Consider the following 23,448-nt stretch of genomic DNA (forward strand, 5'->3'; position numbering starts at 1 on the left):
GCTTGGACCATTGGAAATCTCTTTCCGAGCCGGTCGTTTTGACATAAGGTAGGCCCCATTCCGAGGTCTGAGTCCAAAGATCTGACGCCCGGAAGTTCTAATCGACTTGTGTCTTTGTTTTACGCCCGTGTCGACTTTTCAGCTTTTGACCGGGCTTTAGAAATGCTTTATCTTCTTGAATCTTGGCCTTTAATCATGGAACTTCTTAGTAACCGACCTTTTCTCCTTTATCTCGCTAAAGTGGCACATTTCTGCACATAATGGACTTTGAAGCCTGAAATGCATAAAAACACGTAATCAGTATTAACTCTTAATTATTACTCACATAATTGGTCTAAAAGTATGATTATTAAGGGGTTAAAACTACAGTTTTGGGCTCTTATCAAACCACCCCCAAACAGCATTTTGCTTGTCCTCAAGCAAAGATGAGAAATTAGAATAAGTGACCAAAATGGAGTTCTATCTCTACTCGTTTATTTGAGTTTGCATTGACCATATACAAGGCCTTAAACCACTAGGAATTCCCTAGTGGACGAGTTATAGTCTCGTGAGAGTTTTCCAGTGAAGGTACTCACAAACTTCATCTATACTACAACGACTAAGAAATAAAACTATTGTTTCCTTATTCATGCTCTAAATTAACTATACCTCTCACTAGCAATGCATATAGAGTAATCAAGTCGAAACCTAAGCTAATATATGCATAATAATCAATCATCTATGAATAAACATATATATATAATGAGTAATGCTATGAAATGCGATATGAGTCCGTTTCTGAAACTTTGGAATAAATGTCCTTAAAGTAGGTTCTCACATAAAAGTCAAGACAAAAATCACTCTCGATTTTTCCACTCAAGTTTTGCTACTCCAACAGGTGTAGTGCGGTGGGCATACTTTACCTTACAATCTCAATGACACACAAGGAAGCGAAGTTGATTAAACACATCTGCCACTTACTATCCCACTAACCTATTCCTAATTAAGCTAGAGGTCTTTATTAGGTGTTCGGGGATTAGGAGATGGTTTAAGAAGGAAGGAAATGGATATTCAAAAGGGACAAGTCCGAGATAATAGAGTCTTCATATTATGTAACTAGAGAAAACCTTGTTATTTACTTTTTTTGCTTCTACACTTTGTTTCCATCCTTAGCCATATTTTTTTTTTTTTTTCTTTGGCTTTTTGACTCCTTTTATTCTATTTTTTTTTTGTTTTTATTTTATTTCTATTTTTATTTTTCTTTTCTTTGGATGGAAACTTCTTTTTCTTTATTTTCTCAAGAAATTAACTAACTTTTGTTTACACAGGTTTTCTTCTCTTCTTTCTTCCTTATTCTATTATCGACTTGTCTAAATTGGGGGTAGGTTGATTTTTTTTTTTTTTTTTTGTTTTTTTTTGCTTACAGGGGTAAAGGATTTGTGGTTTATGAAAGGGCTAATAAAAGGCTCGATTAGGGCTTACTAGCGGAAAATATACTTAGGTTGGAATTTTTAGCTATATCGATCCAAAAGGGCCTAAATTCTCTCTTAGGACATGGTATAGTGGTCAAGCAAGTGGGCGTGTGATTTCTCTATTCGGAATATACTTCTCCCTTGTGTCATTTCTCAAATGTTTCACTCATATAAGGCTTTAGGCTATATTCTCACAGGATTTGTAGAATAAGTACTCTAGCCTAGATTTCAGAAACTTACTGCCAAACAATCATAGATACTCATGTAATATATTTATAGATAGATGCAACGATTATTACCTACATATTAACCTAAGTTTCTAAAAATGATTCTAATGCAAAAGCTACGTGAGACTTCTATATTATTAAGAGCATAGAGAAAGAAACAATACCAATATTCCTAAGTGTATAGCATAAACTTTTTATTTTTATTTTTATTTTTATTTTTATTTTTTATTATTATTTTTTTTTAAGACAAATAATACGTAATATACAACCTAATATGTGCTTAACATTTACATCGTGTTTCTATACCACCCCCAAACAATTTGGGAGAAGGGGGTTCATGAAACAATTCAATAGCACAATTAAATTATGTAACTAACTAATTTTTATAATTTTTAACATTTTATAAATAAAAGTGCATAATTTACATCCTAAAAGTGTCTAATTTTTGCAAATGTTTCTATCCCACCCCCAAACAATCGAACGCTTTGTCCTCAAAGTGTAAAGAGATAAGGAAAGAATTTAATAGAAACGTAGCAAAAATTGGCAATACACAATAGAAAAATATTGTAAAGATGATATGATAATATGGCCGCACAATTAAACCATTGCATTGCTAACTAACACAAACTCTACCGAGTAAACATGACAGGGCTTAGGGTGGCAACAAGATTTGAAATGAATACCAAAATCATGCCCCCCAAACAAAATTGGAAAACTCTTTTTAAGTTTGAAATTTTGTTTGGCCTATACTCCGAAAGTTGGTATTATACTGAAAACTTGGGTCTTTTAAGGTCGATTCACGAGACTTGCTAGATTACTATTTTTATAGCTTTAAACTTTTTACTTTTTATGAATTAGGTTTAATATAAAGGAAAACAATAAGCAGATAAAGACATAATTCACACCATAGAGAAACATGACTAAAAACCAAGAAAATATGCAAGAGTGGAAAACGTGAATTATGTGAACCGTGGACTTAGGATCCGTACTTACAACCACACACTCCATAGGGAGGGCCCGTTACCTGAATGGTGCATTCACCAATATATGGAAATGAAAGGAAATGCACCAAACACAAAAATTGAGTCGTTTATAGTCGGATACTTTCGAGACTTTATCTAAATATATGTATGAATATGCAGGTTTATCATATATCAACAACCAAAATAGTTGTGGATCGTTCCATAAATAAATATCGTAGAAAACATATCCAAACACAATCAAGCACCAAGATTTCCCTCTGACGCGACCTAGTGGAATGAAAGCGAAGTCGGATAGACTTATAACATAACCGAAAGCATGCACCTTATGTTTCATCTTTGAACGAGAGGGTGTCCTAGTGAATAAGTGTGGAAAAGTGAATGGTTGTGGAAAATATGGTGGATTGGGATAAGTTTTAGAGGAAAGCATGGAAAAAAATGAGGATGTGGGTTTAGCACAAAACTCATTCATGGTGTAGTTAGGGACCTGTCTCAAGTCTAAAATGAAGGTGTCAAGTGGTTTATCCTTGGGAAGTATTTGTTTACTAGGTGGATTTAAAAATCATGAAGCACAGGGAGAAACTAAAGGATCGAGTGCAAACTTCGAGGTTCCTTTGAAAAAGTGGAGGGTGGGGAATATTGGTGATGGAAGGTGAATGATTCTCAGCTTAGAGCTCTCAAGTCCATATCATCGAAATCTTGATATATGCAAGACATTCCTCAATAGGTGGGTCAAAAAAGGATCACCGGGATAGAGATTGAAAAATTCATCTTCCGTCATAGCATCAAGGGATGAATGGTTGTTGGCAAGGGGACTCACGAAGTGGTAAAGCGGTGCAAAAGAGTTCAGCAGGAATTCTTCTTCGATTTAGCCTACTACCGTGGAGTCATTGTTAAAGTCGAATTTCGAAGGAAAGGAATTTGTTAATTTGTTTCTCCTGGAAACATGTTTTTGAAGTAATCTTGAGCTAAGCTCTCGATCATGCTAACCTCACCATTTGTAGATGAATCGGGATCTTGTGTCCCTCGTTTTGAAAACATTTACCTCAACGAGAAAGATGGCCAAAGGACAAGGACATCGAACCATCGCGGCAGTTTATGAGCGTTGGCATTAGCCAAGAAGGGCGCCCTAAAATGATAGGTACAGAGTCCTTAGTGACTTACGTGGTCGAGGATAACAAAGTCGGCCGGTAGTAAAATTTTGGACTTTAACCAAAGACGCGTTTTCAACCACACCCTTAGGATACTTAATAGACCGATCAACTAATTGCAATGTCATTTTAGTAGGTTGCATTTCCTCTAGACCTATTTGTTTATACAAATAAAACGGGAGTAAGTTAACACTAGCCCCCGTGTCTAGTAAGCCTTGATCGTCGTGTGAGAATCTCCTAAGGTGCATTATGACAAAGATAGGATGACCGAGGTCCTTGTACTTAACAATTTTATTATTTTCGGATAAAGTTGGGAACTGCTCAGTTAGAAAGGCGTCTTTAGGTATGTTGGTCTTATGCCTAGTAATGCACAACTCTTTAAGAAACTTAAGCGTGGTGGTCGTAGCTTTTTATAGCTTCGAAAAAAGGAAGGTTTATCGTTAGATTTTTGAAAACGTTCCTAATCTCCTCAAAGTTAGTATCCCCGGTTAGCATGGCTAATTTCTCGAGGGAACGGTGGTTTAAGCTCTATATTTAAGCGTATGGCTCGACTTGATGTGTAACCTTGGCTTTACGTTTCTTAGGTTGTGGTTTAACTGGTACCTCTACAGTGGTAGGTTCTTCAATTTCTATTTCGGTATCTAGTTCGATATCCGGTGTAGGGAGTACTGATGGGGTAACTATATGCATAGTTACTTTGTTATCAACCACTCTTCCAAAACGGAGAGTGGTGATGGCATTTAGCTCACCTACGGTTGTAATTTCCGTTCTAGTATTACCGTTTACCTCAAAGGCTGTGTTTGCTGTTCTAGGGTTGGGTATCGCTTGGCCTGGAAACACACCTTTTGGTTGGGCTTTCTCTTGGGCTAACTGTTGGTTTAAATTATTAACAGATTGTAGAATGTGTTGGTTAGATTGAGCCATGGTTTGAAAAAGTTGTTGGCTCACTTGTATGAAGGTGTCAAGACGATCCGGTTGTGTGGGTGTAGTAGTCACGGGTGGTGTGACTAGAGCTATCTCGCGTTGATTATTTATGGGCGGATTGTGATAGTTATTATTTACCGGAACGATACCTCTATTAGCATTATAATTATTATAACTACATTGACCTTGTGCTTGACTTTGTCGAGGTTGCACTTGGTTGTTATAATTATTATAATTACCTTGATCCTGTCCTTGTTATGGTGTAGCTTGGTTATAAATGTGCGTTGGCCTAACATATTGATTATTGTACCCTGTAGGTGTGACTTGTTGGTTATTTCTCCAACTGAAGTTGGAGTTTTGTCTCCAAGGGGCGTTAGGTTCACTATTAATGGAACAAGAATGTTCATAGGCTATAGGGACGGTGGAGTCGGGATGCTCGGGACTCCAAATGTAAAACTACATGGATTTGAATTTACATTCATTACGGGGATAGGCTTTTGTTGTACAGAAATGGCCTCTACCTTTTTGTGAGGGATTCAATTAGAGTTTTAAGCTCGGGATCTGATTTAACCTCAAACATCTTGGTAGCCTTAACTCGCTTGTTGAAGAAGAACTAGCGAAATTGAGTAATCGTCACTACCCCATTATTATTACGCTTTAGTCGATCTTCCAAAAATTTATATGCCTCTTAGGCTCCTTTACTTAGGAAACTACCCCCATTCATTATGTCTAGGACTTCTTTATGGTGGTGTAGAAGTCCTTTGAAAAAGGCACGAACTAACGTGTTTTTTGCTAGGTGATGGTGTTGACACTCTATAAGGAGATCGGTGAAACGATTCCAAGCCTCTGAAAATGATTCATGAGGATTCTGTCGAAAGAAGTGAATCTTGGAAAGCATTTCATCCGTCTTTAGGGGTGGGTAAAAATGTTCCATAAATAGCTGAACAAGTTTGGCCCACGAGTCCACGTAATTAAGTGCTTGGCGCTTAACCAAGACGCCGCCTTTATTAGCTAAGGTGAAAGGGAATACCCCAATTTAATTTGTTCCGCACCAACCGTAGGATGGTGGAATGTTGTAAGGACTTGTTCAATCCTACGCGATGTGTGATAAGGTTTTTCATGGTCTAAACCATGAAAAATGGGTAACAAATTAAATATATTTGGGGGGATCTTGGAAATCCCCTACCGGGTCCGCTAGAAACGATGCAAGATTTAGGGCTATCGCTCAAGGCTTTGTAAAATTCGGAGAGAGGAGTCTCTCTTTCTTCACCATTATTATCCGGTGTGGTTGGTGGGATAGTAGTTAGAGGTGTAGTGATTGGTATACTCGATAGATTTGTTTGTTGACGTTGACGGTTAATTACGTTCGGTGTTTTCTCCCCGGACCTTAATCTCATGCAAGTCTAAGTCTAAACACGACAACAATCCAAACAATCTTGATATATATTAGTATGAACCTCTAACCGGAGATCACGAGGTATGGAAGAAAGGAATACCCGATAAGCGTCCTTGCTTCACTTATGAATAGTGTCTTGTTTCTACGTGTTGATTCGTGTAATTAACAAGTTAGAACACTGAAAAACTTAAAAATCGAAGTTGAAACAAACTTGTAGAAATCCGAAAAATTTTGCTTAGTGGTGCGAAAGCGCCGCGATAGTGTCGGCCGCTCCGTGTTCTAGTAAGTTAGCGCGGGTTGCGCTCGGTATGAGGGCGGGTCGCGCTCGTGGTCTAGTAAAAATCGAGGCGGCGGTCGTGTTCCAGAACTATAGAGGCGCGCAGTGCGCTCCTTATAAGCCGCCGCTTCGATGTAATTTTTCGAGAAATTTTTCAACGCAGAAACGGATAACCACAGTATGAATCAAACAAGGGTGGGTGGGTGAAATGGGACTTAAAAATGACTAATTATACTATGAAAACAATGCTAAAGTGAAACTAAGATGGCAGCGGCGCCATTTGGTAAAACATAAAATTGATAGTTTTACCTACGAAATAAAGCGATTAAACTTACAAACGCAAGTAAAACTAAAACTATTTACGTGTCTATATTTATCAAAGTTTCTACTCTCAATTCTATCGAAATAGAGTGGAGTAACAAATTCGTTCCACTCCTAGTGCTCTAGCATGGAATATTTTCTAATCTAATTAATCGGTCTTAAGTCTAATGGGAGTTTTATGAGGGGGAATTATACTACGATGCAATATGAAATTGATTATTTGAATTTAAACTACGAATGCTATGGAAATATGATTGTTTTTGAATCTAGATAAAGGATTAGAAGGGAATTGAATCCACCTCGAATCCAACTTGATAACCTAGCATAGGTTCTTGTATCTCGATTCTTACGTTCTTACGGCAAGAATTTCGAGTTCTAATCCCTAGTGTTCATGGCATTTCTACCAAATACTAACTAGTATGTGAGGTCGTCCACCCATTCTCATGGCGAATCACGACCTTCTAGAGTGGAATAAATTCTACAATGCTTCTACACTATACCACTAAGTTTTCATCAAAGCTTCATCAACCCCTCTAATGGAGGTTTTAGCCTCGAATCATCAACCCATCATTTCCCATTGAATTATAACTACACATCATATCAAAATTCTAACTTTACTAATCTAAATTAAACAATAATTGAAATCTAATTAATTAACTAAGAATGAAATAAGAACAAGAATTTAAACTAGATCTATAAATGCAAATGACAAAAATCGAAATTGAATAGTAATAACTATTTTATTTATCTAATTAAATGACGAACAATCATTCAAGGAATTAAATAAAAATAAGATATGAAACTAATTAAATTAAACTAATTAAATCTAAGGAAAACTAGATCTAGAATTAATTAATGGAGGCTACTAATCTAATATTTAATCTAGGTCTAACTATCTACCATTAACAAAGAGCTAAGCTTTTGTTTTTATACTTTCAGATCCAAAAATCGTGCATGGGCTTGGAGCCATGTTTTGGGCCAGAGAATCAGGCCCAAAACCCAATTCTTTCAGTCCAAAAAGGCCTCTTCAGCTGCAGTTGGCTTCAATAGATTTTTCGTCCACTTTTGCTTCTCTGATTGGGTCAAGTCTTAAACCATTGGAAAGATCTTTCCGAGCCGGTCGTTTTGACATAAGGTAGGCCCCATTACGAGGTCTGAGTCCAAAGATCTGACGCCCTTCGGAAGTTCTGGCGACTTGTGTCTTTGTTTTACGCCCAGCGTCGACTTTCAGCTTTTGACCGGGCTTTAGAAAGGCTTTATCTTCTTGAATCTTGGCCTTTAATCACGGAACTCCTTAGTAACCAACCTTTGCTCCTTTATCTTGCTAAAGTGGCACATTTCTGCACATAATGGACTTTGAAGCCTGAAATGCATAAAAACACGTAATCAGTGTTAACTCTTAATTATTACTCACATAATTGGTCTAAAAGTATGATTATTAAGGGGTTAAAACTACAGTTTTGGGCTCTTATCAGTATGCCAAACCTATAGACAATGTTATTCCAAATGAACTTTCTGACGTCTTGTTCTCGAATAAAGACGAGGGGAACTGCTTCTATCCACTTGGTGAAGTAGTTCGTTGCGACTACTAAGAATCTGACATTACCGGGAGCGATTGACAAAGGTCCCACAATGTCAGTTCTCCACTGTGTGAATAGTCATAGGCTGGACAATGGGTGCAGCTCTGTCACTGGAGCATGGATAAGCGGGGCATGTCGCTGACACTTTTCACATTTGTGGGCAAAAACTTGTGCATCCTTTTGCATGTAAGGCCAAAAGTACCCTTACCTTAGGATCTTGAGAGCGAGTGTTCTGCCCCCAGCGTGGTTGCCACAATTTCCTTTGTGAACCTCCTGTATGACCTGTTCAGCAAGGTCTGGGGAGAGACATCGGAGATGAGGTCTCAGGAAGGACTTCTTGTAAATATCATCTCCAATGAGGGTGAATCTTGCTACCTTTGCTAGCAGACGCTTAGCTATGTTCTTATTCCCTGGGAGTGTCCCGTCCTTGAGGTAAGACTTGTATGGATCCATCCAGTTTGGTGTGGTGGCTGGAATAACACAAACTGTTGTAACAGTGAGCGCTTGGATGCTAGGTTTGTCATGGAACTCTATAGGGATGGAGCGAGACTCGTTGTTCCCGAACATTGAGGCAACATATGCCAAAGATCTGCATGTCAGTTTTCTAATTGAGGCAGCTGATAAAGCTGAATATTGTTGAACTTGCTCTGAAGACCCCTTACCAATTCCAACTATTTAGCCATTCGTTCATCTCTGGCCTCATAACCTCCATAAACTTGAAACACAACCAGTTGTGAGTCACTAAAAACTGTGACGTGTGTTAAGCCCAGGTCGAGAGCCATTGTAAGGCCAGCAAGTGTTGCCTCATACTCTGCTTCATTATTAAAAGCATCCCAATCTAACCGGATCGATTTCTCTAGTCGCATGTTGTCAGGAGTAACTAACACAGCTCTAACTCCTGAGCCTCTATCATTTGAAGATCCATCCACAAACAGTTGCCATCCGGAGTGTGGCTCCCAAGGGCCTGGACGGGTATTTGGAGATTCAGGTAGGATGATATCATCTGAACTGGAGAGTGTTGAGTCGTACCCAGTGTGGGTCATTGGGAAATCTCCCAAGAATTCTGGTGCCTGAACCTTCTCTGAGATTCGTGGGACGTAGATTATATCATACTCTGAAAGTTGCATGGACCATTTAGCTAACCTTCCTGACCTGTTCAGCCTTTCCAAAACTGATCGTAACTAGTATTCTGTGATTACTCTGATAGTGTGGGATTGGAAGTATGGTTGTAACTTCTCTGCTGCAAAAACAAGGGCTAAAGCGACTCTTTCGAGTTTAGGGTACCTTGTTTCTGCCGGTAGGAGCGTTCAACTCAAGAAATAGACAGGTTTTTCAACCTTCTTTTCATCCACACGTATCAGTACTGAACTGATACCGTAGTCAGATGAAGAGAGATAAAGACCCAACACTTCTCCCTCAACTAGTTTGGAAAGGATTTGTGGTGCTCCCAGGTACGTTTTGAGTTGATTGAATGCTTTTTGGCATTCTTCCGTCCATGCAAATAAGGTATTTTTTTGCAGTAATTGAAACATAGGTTTGCACTTATTTGAACTCTTGGAGATGAACCTGTTTAGAGCTGCTAACCTGTATGTAAATTTTTGAACATTTTTCATGTTTTTAGGTGAAGGCATTTCTATGAGCCCCCAGATCTGATCTAGGTTTGCCTCGATTCCTCACTTAGTAACCAGATACCCTAAAAACTTCCCTGATGAGACAGTGAAAGCACATTTCGCCGGGTTGAGTTTCATGCGATACTCTCGGAGAATGTCAAATACACGTTTCAGGTGGGAGAGATGATCTCCACGTCTTAGGTTTTTGATCAAAAGATCGTCTACATACACCTCCATAATGTCGCCTATCAATCACTCAAACATCTTGTTTACCAAACGTTAGTACGTGGCTCCCGCATTTTTCAGTCTGAACGGCATGACCAGATAACAGTACAGGCCATCCTCGGTTGTGAAACTAGCATGCTTGTGGTCTTCCTCATGCAATCGGATATGGTTGTAGCTAGACGACCCATCTGTGAAAGATAACAATTCATGTTTAGCCATCGCATCCACCAATTTGTCAATCCGTGGCAGGGGGTAATTGTCTTTTGGACATGTGCGGTTCAGATCTATGAAGTTGATATAGATTCTCCATGACCCATTCTTCTTACGTACTGGGACAATATTAGAAATCCAGGTGGGGAAATTGATTTCCCTGACAAAATTAGCTGCCTTTAGCTTTTCAACCTCGGCTTTTACTGCTTTGGATATGTCAGCACCTATTTTTCTCGGTTTTTGTTTGACTACAACTACATCACTGCGGACATTGAGCTAGTGGCATGCCACATGGGGGTCAATTCTTGGCATTTCTTCGAATGACCATACAAACACGTCTCTGTGTTCTTTAAGGAAGTGTATTAGAGCCTAGTGTTCTTCAGAACTCAACAAGGTGCCGATGAAAGTGGTTTTGGGCGAGCTCCCTCTCACAATTTCCACTTCTTCTAACGGCTCCAGTGAAGGGGGATTCTTCCTCTCTCTGGAGACCAGGTACGGGAGAGGGGGATCCAACTGTAATTGCTATTTGGTGGGTTGCCCCACCTCTATTGGTTCAAAAGAGAGTAGGGATTACTTTATCGCCAGAGCGTAACATGTTTTGGCAGCCACCTGATCTCCTCTGATTGTCTCAATTTTCCTATTATGTGGGAATTTTAGACATTGGTGATAGGTGCTGGGAACAGCACGGAGTCTGTGCAGCCAGGTCCTGCCCAAGATCATATGATAGGGTGTATTAGCTTTTACCACAACAAAATTTATTATGAGGGTTACCAGACCAGTAGCTACGGGTAGTTAGATCTCCCCAACTATTAAAGCTTTGTCTCCGCTGAATCCATACAAGTTGGAGTTAGTGGCGACCATCTCAGAGTCAGGAATCTGCATTTTTTTTAATACATCATAGTATAACACATCTGCTGAACTTCCTGGATCAACCAATATGCGTTGCAAATCATAATCTCCAAAAAGAAGTGTAAGAACCAGTGCATCCTCATGTGGACTCTAGATGCTGAGACAGTCAGCCTCAGTGAAAAGGATGAGTGGATCTTTGTGGGGTAACGCGTTGACTTGAGCACAATCCCTAGTCAATTCACTGTTCATGATCTTCATTTGCTTGGCGAAGCACATTTGGTATCGCGCGCCCTTTTCTGTGACCTGTCCACTTCGCTTGCTTGCCTTTCCTGAAATCATATTTATCTGGAGCCGACCATTAAGTGGTCCAGTACCTGTAGGATCCTGAATTGACATATTGATTTCCTCAGGTTGTACTGCGTTCGCCTGCTCGTGTGCTATGAACTGCTTTAAATACCCCCTTTCAATCAGATCCTGTAGTTCATTTTTCAGGATCCTACAGGCCCTGGTACTGTGACCCTTACTCTTGTGGAACTTGCAGTAGGTCCTCTGGTCTCTGGTTCCCAGGGAGCCTGGTTTGAGTGGAGCTAGCCATTTGAGGTAGCTCTGGTTCTTGATCGAGTCCAGGACCTTGTTTGGCATTTTGTTCCGAGGGGCAAAGTTTCTATCCATCGAGGGAAGAGCTTCTTCAGCTCTTTCCATTCAGGGCTTCTTTTGTGGTTTTCCATCTCCATTGCTGGCTACATTTTGGTATTGCCCTCCGAGCATTCATCCCTTTGATGGGGATTCAGCCCTTTGGCGACCACGATGATGGTCTCTCTTTGGCTTATGAGGTGAAGAGTTTCCATTTCCCTCTCGTGGGACTACAGGGGTTGTCCGATTAGTCTTCTTTACTTCCTTCCGTTTGTTCATGACATCCTCCTCCCACCCTGCATGAGTTTCAACCCTGTCTAGGAGTTCCTCCAAATCAAGGGGTGGTTTCCTGGAGAGGGACCTGAATAAGGCACTGTTTTCATCCAACCCTTGTTTGGAAGCTATTATAGCAGTCTGTTCATCACATGACTCTATCTGGATTGAAATTTCCATAAACTGTTGCATGTAGGACCTCAATGCCTCTCGCCCTTTTCTTGATGTTGATGTCGATTACATTGATCCATTTTGGTTGGTGCTTGTTGCACGCGAGTACTTGCCTATAAAGGTCCTAAATAGTTCTTTCTTCGAGTACGATCTGCCGCTCGGGTAACCTATGATACCACCGGGCGTGGATCCGCATAGGGAAGCTTTGAACTCTTGACATATAACGTTGGTCATACCTTTCATATTGTCCCATGGTGGCACGATATCTGAATACTTGATCCACGGATCTGACTTGCCACCGAAGATCTTGAACCCGGTTCGGTGTTCAAACCGTGGGGATAGGGCTTTCTCATTACTCGTGATCACGAAAGGAGATTTGCATGCCCCATTATAGCGGATTGAACAAGGGAGTCCGGCATTTTTCTTCCTTTACCGGTCATTCTATGCATCTGATGGATCAAGTCATTTTTCTCAATCTCCCATGCGCTTTCTTTGGTAGTGAGTGTCACACCCCAAATTTCGACAAAATCAGAAAAACAATATTTGTTCCCGACTCTTGATTTTTAGAGGTGTGATGCACTCTCCACTTCCGAAAACCCATCATCTATTTAATTATTCTAATAATTTGAAACCAATAAAATTTTTAAATAAATAAAAGTCATCTTCATTACAAAAATTCACAAATATGATTAAGTTACAAATTTCCTTTCAACAACTCTTTAATTATAATTACAACTGAAAAATACAAAAACATTGTCTCAACTGAAAATCTATTGCACCTCAAGGGAAAACAAAACATATCATGTAATGAGACGCTAGCGCAAACCACAAGCAGCAACCAACCTTCTTCAACACTAATCCTGTCAAGACTTATCAACTATGTTCATTTAATGAATACACCCGATAAGCAAACATGCAAATCGGGTCAGCATTATAAACAATGATGGTATGAGTAGCCCTAAAATACAAATCATACTAATATATATATATACATAATCAATAAGACAGTTAGTTCCTCTACCGAGGCACCTTAACTTCCAACGACTAATATGACATTCTTAATTACAATAATTAAGGCAGGTAGTTCCTCCACTGAGGCGCCTTAGTTTAAAACCGTACTAAGTCAACTGTATCTAATAATAACATAACGAAACTAAAACTTACTCTATACTTATACTGGTATAAGCCTAATCACAGAGTGGGTCACACCTGCATAAAAAAATCAATCCAACCCACCCTTCTGCCAAACCATTGTGAATACAAAATCAATTACAATAGAACAAGCATATCATATACCTAATTCCAAACATCTCATTTGAACCAACAAGAACCATCTCAAAGACCAATTTCACAACCACAATAAATCATTTATTATCGATTTAACGTACGCTTCGATATATCATCACACTTATTGTTTAGAGTTTCTTCAAGTGTCTTTAGAATCACGTTGTCTCTATGTCTTACCTAGTTTCCCTGGATACCACAATCGCTTCCCAACGCTGAACATGTACATCTACATGCCTCCCCTCACATAATGAACCACTCCGTGCGTAGTTACCCTAAGCGGGATATCGCCTACCAGGTAACCCTCACACGAAAGCCATTATGTGAGTACTGCCACTATTCGGCATAAAATATCGCGTGTCTCATTCTAATTTTTGCGAACAGAATAATCAATCCACTATTCGGCTACATCAGAAGGGCCATTCAAATTCACTGAAACGCCAGAAGGGCCAATCACATGAGTTGTGGTAGCTAGGTTCTAGGATTTTTGTTACGTAATTTATTCAGGTGTCATACATATATATCTCATAATCATTTCACTTTATCACGTGCATGTCAAATACATTATTGCACTAAGCCACCATATTTGGAAATATCTCAATACATCTCATAACAACTTTCATTCTTTCACGTGCCAAATAAATTATTGCCCTAAGCCACAATCCCGTGGGAAATATCCACAAATACTATACTACCTCATAGTAGCATCTCACAGATATAATAATGGAGCGTTTACATTTATTTCTCCAAAAATATTGCATTTAATAGATATCCTAACATATCATCTCATTTAACAGAACAACAATTTCAACATTCATATAACGTCACAAATTTCTCTAAACGTACCGCATAACATTTTTATAGTGTTTTAGGAATATTATATCTCCTAAAATCTCAATCTCGTCACGTGTCAATAATTGCACAATATCAACGTCAAATATTTCTTAGATAATGACAAACCGTTTATACAGGCTTCCACAACATGCCACCATGGGATTAGTCCATAAAATTTACAACATAAAAAGTAACATAATTAAATAGTCAATAGTTCACAATCAAGGTCCAAAACCAAACCCATGTTTAAAATAGTTCAGCCCATTGTCCTAATCTAATTAAACAAGATAAAGCCCCAAAACCAAGGCCCGAAACCAAGGCCCAAAAGTCTAAACCCTTAAAGACCAAATTGGACCCATTTTAAGTCCTATGGACCCAGCCCAAACAAAAATAGAACTGGCCCAAACAAAAAGAAATGAACTGGGCCAACACAACTAATTAGTTTCGGCCCAAAACAAAAATAGATTTCGGCCCAACCCAACTACACAGAAATTTCAGCCTAAGGCCCAACAGAGTTATTTTCCTCACCAGCTCCCTCCACCACCAGCCACCACCGGATCAGCTCACGTCCGGCCACCACTTCTCCCTTCCTCATCACCTCGGTTTTTATCCTTGGCAAAAACCCTACCTCTTTAATAAAAACAAAAACCTTAAATCATTAAATCAATCATCACCATCCAAACTAGATCTGGATTCGCGCCGCCATTAACAACTTGCTCCAAGCTTCCAATAGCACCCATTAACAGCCTTCACACACACTACACTACCCCATCACCAACAATCCATACAAATATTCAACCAAAACCACAACAACAAAATTCAAATAATAAACTGGGCGATTTATTGTCGCCGCCATTAACACCTTCTCAAAGCTTCGACAACACCCATTCTAACAAATCTTAATATACCCCACTCACCACTTCAACCGCCACTGATAAGCACCAAAAACTGTAATATTAAACCCCGAGAGACATAGCATTTTGGTCGATTATGTGTTTAATAATCATGTAATAATTATATTTTCGTACTTTTGTAGGTTTCCGCAATTAAAATAAATATAGTCATAAAACACGCATTGAAGTACGGGAATACGGGAATATTTGAAGTTTCCCACTCAACCCCCGTGAAGCTAACAAAGCCTGACTAGAGCCGAAGTTTCCAAAAGAACAAAACCAGTGCAGAACGGGTCCACATATAAAGAAGCAGCAAACTTCCAAAGCTCAAATCGGATAAATCTAGATGCCGACGTTGGCTAGTGAAGCTGCCAATTATGGAAATACGGGAATATTTGCAGTTTCCCACTCAACCCCCGTGAAGCCCAACAAAGCCTGACTAGAGCCGAAGTTTCTAAAAGAACAAAACCAGTGCAGAACGGGTCCACATATAAAGAAGCAGCAAACTTCCGAAGCTCAAATCAGATAAATCTAGATGCTGACGTTGGCTAGTGAAGCTGCCATAGCGACTCGGTGACGAACTCCGCGCAAGGACAGAAAGTCGTAAAAACGCCAAAATCGGCGCCGCCACTGGACCCACTCTGCGGGTCCAGAAGGCATGACGAGTCAGCATAGGCAGGTGGCAAAGGATGGTTTCAATTTGGTACCACCTGGCAAGAGAGAAGACACGTACCAATTCAAACCAGGTGGTTTGGATTGAAATAAGCTACAAGACGAAACTTTAATACGGAAAAGGACAAAAGAAATGGGTAAAAAAACAAAACTTTGATTCTCAAAGTTTTGAACAACTCAATTAGCAAACAAACAACATCAAATTAAACCGTCTTCAGTCTCCAGCCTATATATATGAGGAGGTCGCCTTCATTATTACGGCTTCAACATTTTCATGCTTAAGCTTCCTTTAGTTAGTTTATTTCAAGATTACTTACATTACATCATTTCCATTCCAAAGAAGCCTTTTAAATATCGTAAGTTATTTTACCCTTAATAACAATCATTTCTTTTCTAGTTTAATTCCTGTTCTGCATTTATTTACTTAATGTATACAACAAGTTTTATTATTCCTTCTATGACCATGAGCTAATCCCCTCGGGGGGTTATCTTTGCTTTCATTATAAAATCCAGATTGACTCTTTAATATTCTAGAGTCACTACTTAGGAATTAGGCTTAGATTTGACATCCGGTCCCAAAATGACTGAGACTGTACAAAGTTGGATCTTGATGCTCGAGCACAGTCTTCGCCGCGCCGACTCTCTCTCGTGTCGGGGCGACTCTCCACCGTCCGGTGATGTGAAATCGAGCCAGGAGCTGAAATAATATACCAGAGATGAGATATTATTGAAACTCCTTATGCTAGTGAAATGCGACCTAGAGATGTGGGCATGCACTAGGGGATCAATACTTGACGTCGTCTCCGAAAACAAGACGAATTAGAGATGTAGTGATGTGCTAATATAAATTGTTGAAAAATGATTCTCGCATGAGTATGACTAACTCTCTCTCCCTGTTTCTCTATTTTTGTTTACCTAGATATAATCTCCGTAGTAATTTACATTATTTGCATTACCGTTAATTTAATTAAAACCAACTAAAAAGAAACCTAAAAATCATACTCACCAAAAGTTATAATTCCAGTTGTGAACCTATCCGAGCCCTAAGGCTTGAATGATCCCTTACTCGACCTATCCTACCAAACCCACGTGAGTAAGGTAACTTGACTAAAACGTACGACTATATGGACGTTGGCACTTTGGACTTTGGACTTTGGACTGTGGACCTCGAACTTAAGAAAATAAGTAACTGAAATCAATAAACGTGTATAAATGCGTGTTTATCAAATGGTGCCGCTACACGCCGAAGGACTCTGGACTTAACGTAATAACTGAAATACATCCATAAAAACCCCCTCCCTTACCTCCTCATCTTTTTAAATTTTCATTTCTGTTACAATACTAACAAGTTCGTAACTCTTTTTACCCTAACTTTTTCTACTAACAAATATCACAAACCAAGTTTTGTTTATTTTCATTAGCACGATCTAAGTACTCCGTGAGGCATTTGAAGTCTTGAACAGACAAAAAGAGTCTCGGGCCGAGACTGAATTAGTAGCACGCTGAGACTAACATGGAGTATCAACACTCCGGTTTTCAGTCTGAGGCCACTTTCCTTTTCGATTACTCTTTTGGGCTCTCTCGGTCCTATTTTTCTAGTAAGCATAAGCTCGGGGAGTTAGTCGATCGCTATACAAGGAATCGCGGGGCGCCGGGGTTTCAAACTCTTAAACTCCTCAAACTTTGTCGAGGATATTATTTGCTATAACCTTTTTTTACCTCATATATATTTGTATGTTGGCATGAGGACTCCTTGCATGTAAAGGTGGTTCGTCATTACATATTCACGCTAATACAATATGATTCAAATATATTTTGATATATGCGTGAGTGTCAAACCATCTGCTTAGAATATTTTTGTATGTGTATGTTACATCAATTCATTACCGCGGTATTAAATTGCATGAGTTAGTTCTCGATATTCCCCTAGCTCATGTATAACTTACATATAGTTGCATGTATAGGTAATATAGATTTGCATGGGTAGACTTTCTGCATAAACTAGTATATGTCAGTTAGTTTCTATTTTGGCATCTATCGTTTTAATTACATATTTCGAAATCACGTCTCCATAATACATTAATTACGTAAACAAAAAAAAAAAAAAAAAATCATAGTAATTAAAAATTTCATCTAAATCATCTTGATAACACCCCGCATAATACACCATTATAAATCATCATCCTATTCCATCGATTGCCTAGAAACTTGAAAAAATTGAGGTTGCCTAATTAAAGGAACGTGCATAGCGAAACAACCTCCCTCAATTCTCTCGGGTGACACGGCTCTTTGGAATATTCACATGTTATCCTAGCTTCCCCGCTTTCGAGTTAGCATTTTTCGGAAAGGCGTGCTTCAACTCCCTCCTTCCTAAATTCTAAAACCTCCAGTCATTATTCGTTCCTTATGAGCCTTAAATTAAAATTTATATTTGTATGAGACTACGGTCTGGTAAACATAAGGAATTAAAACTTACATATCATCGTCGAAAATACAAGAAACAACTGTTTATGTTATCTCCTAGACATAGTCCCTCCTCCGTAAATCAACCTCGTCAAACATCTCCGTTGCCATTATCTCCTTTAACTATGGCTGAGGAAAATCTCACAGTCGAAAAACCCCTTTCGGATTTCTATACTGCCTTACAGGAAGGACCTGCTTCCTGCATTAAACTCGATGCGATTGTAGGTGATTTTCGTATTCTGCCAAACATTTTCGGTTTGTTACCTGTTTACCATGGTTTAGACCATGAAAAACTGTACAATCATCTTCATCGGATGCAACAAGTAGTCACCACTTTCCGCCATCCGACCGTTACCAACGAACAAGTCTTGCTTAGGTTGTTTCCCTTCACCTTAGCTGATAAAGCTTCAGTTTGGCTCGCCGGACAAGCGCCGCAATCCATTGACACATGGGACAAACTTGTTTAAGCATTCATGATAAAGTTTTATACTTTCGAAAAAAACTACAGAAATGCTTCAAAGATTCAATTCTTTTCGCCCGGCCCGAGGAATCCTTTTGGGCGTGGAGCAGATTTCTGATCTACTTCGAATGTCCCCATCATCAACTCGACACCGCTGTATTAGTCCGTTAATTCTTTAATGGTCTCTCTGACCATCAAAAGGAAACATTAGATAACATGAACGGCAGTTGTTTCATGGACAAGGGCGCTACTGAAGCATACACTTTTCTTGAGAAACAGGCTTCACGAAGCACCCATTGGGGAAACACTGATTCTTCTAGATCTTCTAAAGACACTCCTGCCAAAGTTACGACTATGTTCAAGGTCAAACCCGATCCGGAATTAAAAACTCTAATCAAGTCCCTAAACAAAAAGGTCGATGCTCTTTCGGTTCAAGTAAATGAACAAAAACCCAAACAGGTCATGGCTGCCAACGCTTCTCCATGCCCTCTTTGCTTAAGTCCTGAGCACACCGATTCTTATTGTCCTTTAGTATACGAGTGTCTTCCCCAACCTTCTGAAGAGGCTTGTGCTTTCAACATCCCTAATGCACCTTGGCGACAACATCCGAATTTAGCTTGGGCACCCTCTGTCCAACAACAAGCTCTTCCAAGTGGCAACAACGTTCCTGTACGACCACCCGCGAACTACAATTCTTATCGTCAAGGAAATCCTCCACAATTCCAGCAAGGGCAAAGTAATTTTCCCAACAACGCAAATATAGGGTACCAAAACAATCGCAACCTTGTTCCCACTAATCAAGGATATGGCTACCAAAATCAACCCGTGAATAATAACCGTGAACTAGTTCCTACTACTCCTTTGGTACAATCCACAGCCGATAAAACGGCTGAAACTTTCCTGACATACATGAATCAAGAGAATCAAATCCTAGCTTCTATCCAATGCGGTCTCTTCGGTACTGTTAGCTTCGGGATAAAAGTCAAAAGGCGTGTTCCCCGGGCAAAGCAGTTCCAAACCCTAAGCCTACAAACACTGCCTTTGAACTCAACAATGCACCAGGATCTAGCAATCCAAGCTAGGGTGAGGTAAATGCCATTACCACTCTTCGTTCTGGCCGAACCATCAACAATAATATACGTATGCCAGACGAGGAATCGACGGAAGCCACGACTAACGTCCTTCCAACTCCTACCTGACTTTATAGCGGACGAAGTTGTACCTTCAAAATCTACACCCACGTCCCTAGGAAAAGATACCACTGATCCTTATACGCGATTCCGCCCAAAAGCTTCGTTCCTGCCCATTTGGTAAAGAACAAACATGACGAATATTTTGATGAGATCCGTGAAACCTTCAAAAATTTGACCATAAACTTACCTTTCCTAGATGCGCTAAAGCATTTGCCCAAGCATGCCAAGTTTTTGAAGGACATGTGCACCACCAAACGACGTACGAATGTACCTCAACAAGCGTTCCTCACTGAGTAGTTTCCCTCGATTACCACTACCAATGGTGTGGTAAAGTACAAGGACCCAGGTCGACCAACTGTACCATGCACGTTGGGCGACAAGTATACCGCTACTGCACTTTTAGACTTAGGTGCTAGTGTTAACCTACTTCCCTACTACTTATTTAAGCAGTTAGGTCTTCATGAATTAAAACCTACCAATATGACTTTGCAACTCGCGGATCGCTCCATCAAGTACCCAAAAGGCATAGTAGAGAACGTTATAGTAAAGGTCCAAGATTTTTACTACCCAGTTGATTTTGTCATTCTAGATACTGAAGTAGCATGTGACTCCATCCCTATCATCTTGGGACGTCCTTTTCTTACAACTGCCAACGCTCTTATAAATTGTCGGGACGGTTCAATGACATTGTCTTTCGGGAACCTTTCTGTCGAACTCAACGTGTTCAAATTAATGAAATAGTTTCCCGATCCTATAATGGAGGGCGAGATTAGCCTGGTTGATAGTCTGGAACATGATTATTTCACAAACTCTTTTCCCCCAGACGAGATACACAAATTTCTTTCTTTTGATAATCCGGAGTTTGACGATGACTCGTACATAAAGGATGTCTATGCATTATTAGAGTCAGTACCACTATTTTACCCTAATACTGCATTGCAAACTGATTTAGAAGAACCGGATTCGCTCTCTTCCATTGAAGAGATGATCCCTTACGAATCCTTGATCCCCAATCCTCCAACTCTGGATTTAAAACCTCTACCCTCTGAGTTGAAGTACGTGCATCTCGATCTCGATGGTAGTCACCCTATAATAATTTATGCTCACTTGACTACCGACGAACATGCATGTTTGATTCATGTCATTCGTGAACACCGCTCCGCTATCGGATGGTCATTAGATGATATCAAGGGAATAGACCCTAGCATATGCACGCATCGCATACATCTCGATGACGGCACAAAGACATCGCGAGAACCACAACACCGCCTTAATCCCGCCATGAAGGAAGTGGTGAGAGAGGAAGTTTTACGTTTACTTGATGCGGGTATCATATACCCTATATCTGATAGTGATTGGTTTAGTCCTATCCACATTGTTCCCAAAAAGTCCGGCATTCAAGTTGTACAAAATGAAAATGGTGAGTGCATCTCCACTTGCATTCCTTTGAAATGGAGAATTTGCATTGACTATCGCAAACTTAATGCCAGAACCCGTAAAGATCACTTCCCTCTCCCATTCATTGACTAGATGCTAGAACGTTTAGCCGGTCATGCTTACTACTGTTTTCTTGATGGCTATTTCGGATACTTCCAAATTGTCATCGATCCCGCCGATCAAGAAAAGACAACTTTCACGTGTCCCTTTGGAACCTTTACATACAGACGAATGCCTTTTGGTCTTTGCAATGCCCTAGGCACTTTCCAACGCTGCATGCTTCACATTTTTAGTGATATGGTGGAACGTTATATGGAAGTCTTCATGGATGACTTTTCCATTTACGGAAATTCCTTTGACGACTGTTTATCTAACCTTTCTAATGAAGAGAAAAATCTGGTACTCAATTGGGAGAAGTGTCATTTCATGGTTACCAAAGGACTTGTTCTAGGTCATATTGTTTCAAAAGACGGGATAGAGGTTGATAAAGCTAAAATTGTTAATATTTCTTCGCTACTTTTCCCACGTACAGTTCGTGATATCCGTGCCTTATTAGGCCACGTTGGGTTTTACAGGAGATTCATTCAGGATTTTTCTAAAGTTGCTCGACCCTTAACCAATCTCCTACTTAAGGATGAAGTATTTGACTTCAATTTCAATTGCAAACAAGCTTTTGATACTCTAAAAACCACTCTAACTACCGCTCCTGTCATTCAACCCCCTGATTGGTCTCAACCATTCGAACTGATGTGTGACGCTAGCGACTTTGCTATTGGTGCTGTGCTAGGCCAACGACGTGACGACAAACCCATTGTCATTTACTATGCTAGTAAAACTCTTAACGATGCTCAATGTAATTATACCACAACTGAGAAAGAGTTCCTAGCTATTGTCTATGCTTTGGATAAGTTTCGCCCCTACCTAGTAGGAACATCGACCATCGTATATATTGACCATGCCGCAATTCGGTACTTACTCGCGAAAAAGGACGCAAAACAATGATTGTTCCATTTGGATCCTTCTCTTACAAGAATTCACCACGGAAATCAAAGACAAAGAAAGGAACCGAAAATGTAAGTAGCCGACCATTTATCAAAGGCCGGGTTGGTGACATCGATAGTGATTCCGGGCTATCGGTGATTCCTTCCCGCATCGAATACTTGTACTCTATTTTCTCATCTCCATGGTAACGCAGATATCGTTAACTACCTGAATTCTTGAGGAAGTCCCCTCCTTTTGGTCACGTCACGATCATAAAAAGTTCTTATCCACTATAAAATATTATTTTTGATGAACCCTACCTCTTTAAGTATTGTTCCGACCAACTCATTAAATTATTTGCATTCCCCGACCGGGAACACACCGACGTATTATCCTTTGCCATGAACAATCTTGCAGAGGTCATTTCATGGAAAGAAAACTGCGGCCAAGGTGTTACAATGTGGTTTTACTGGCCTACCCTTTTTGCGATGCACCGCGAACATTGCATAGCTTGCATTCGTTGTCGACACCTAGGTCGAATTACCAAACGAAAATATGATTCCCCTAAATCCTATCTTGATTGTGGAAATTTTTGATGTTTGGGGCATTGATTTTATGGGACCCTTCCCTATTTCTCAAGGTTTTCTATACATTTTAGTTCTTTGTAGACTATGTGTCCAAATGGATTGAGGCACTTTCGCGTATGTAAATCAAATGACCATAAGACTGTCGTGAGATTTGTAAAAGAAAACATTTTCTCTCGTTTTGGTGTTCCCAAAGCTATCATCAGTGATGGGGTACACATTTTTGTAACAAAATTTTTGGGTTTTTAATGAAGAAATATAGAGTTACTCACAAGGTTGCTACTCCATACCACCCACAAACGAGTGGCCAAGTGGAAGTCTCCAACAGAGAGATAAAGTCTATTCTAGAGAAAACTGTCAACCCATCAA

The sequence above is a fragment of the Coptis chinensis genome, chromosome 8 (assembly GCF_015680905.1).
Source record: "Coptis chinensis isolate HL-2020 chromosome 8, ASM1568090v1, whole genome shotgun sequence".
NCBI lineage: Eukaryota > Viridiplantae > Streptophyta > Magnoliopsida > Ranunculales > Ranunculaceae > Coptis > Coptis chinensis.